Raw genomic sequence first — 1,215 nt, forward strand, 5'->3', positions numbered from 1 at the left:
TCCACCCTGCTCTCTGCCCTGAGAGGCCGCCATTGCCCTCTGGCCTGGCTTGTCTTTGGCCAATGGGCAGTCACAACAGGAGAATTTGGAGAGAGGGAGACGAGTGAGTTGGAGTATGTAGTCCCTCAATTCTCTCTCTGCCGGCTTGTCACAGGTTGGCTGCACTTCTCAACAAAAAGTTACAGCTCCTCGTATACTAAGAAGGAAATACAATAATAGTATACTACATGACTTGGTTGTGAAAAAAATGTCACAGTCACAATAATATGAAAACTGAATATGACCAGAAACAATGTAGATGCCCTTCAAAGGTGATCAGTTAGAGTGTGGTACATACAAAGCATGGAATATGACTCAACAATTAAAAAAGAACAAACTGTGGATACACACAACAATCTGGATGACTCTCCAGAGAATTATGCCAGGTGACAAACAGCAATCCCCAAAGTGCACATGCTGCATGTTTCCATTTATATAACATTCTTGAAATGACCAAAGTATAGAAATAGAGAACAGATTAATGGTTGCCAGTTCCCAGAGAGGGGAGGGCTGAAGGGAAGGGGGGTTGATTATAAAAGGGCAACATGACAAATCCTTTTGGTGATGGAGATGTTCTGTACCTTGTTTGTATCATTGTCAATATCCTGGTACTATAGTTTTGCAAGATGCTACCACTGAAGGAAACTGGATAAAGGATACATGGGATCTCTCAGTATTATTGCTTATAATTGTATGTGAATCTACGATTATCTCAAAATAAAAAGTTTACTTAAAAAAACCGAGCCCTGGGACTTCCCTGGTGGTCCAGTGGTTAAAGTGCCACACTTCCGCTGCAGGGGGCGCAGGTTCTATCCCTGGTCGGGGAGCTAAGATCCCGCATGCCAAACAAAAAAAAAAACAAGCCTACAATGAACATTTTGGTACATGACTTCTTTTTGAATTATGGTTTTCTCAGGGTATATGCCCAGGAGTGGGATTGCTGGGTCGTATGGTAGTTCTATTTGTAGTTTTTTAAGGAACCTCCGTACTGTTCTCCATAGTGGTTGTATCAATTTACATTCCCACCAACAGTGCAAGAGTGTTCCCTTTTCTCCACACCCTCTCCAGCATTCATTGCAGCTCTGTTTACAGTAGCCAGGACATGGAAGCAACCTAAGTGTCCATCAACAGATGAATGGATAAACAAGATGTGGCACATATATACAATGGAATATT

This window comes from Physeter macrocephalus, chromosome 17 (genome assembly GCF_002837175.3).
Source record: "Physeter macrocephalus isolate SW-GA chromosome 17, ASM283717v5, whole genome shotgun sequence".
Lineage (NCBI taxonomy): Eukaryota > Metazoa > Chordata > Mammalia > Artiodactyla > Physeteridae > Physeter > Physeter macrocephalus.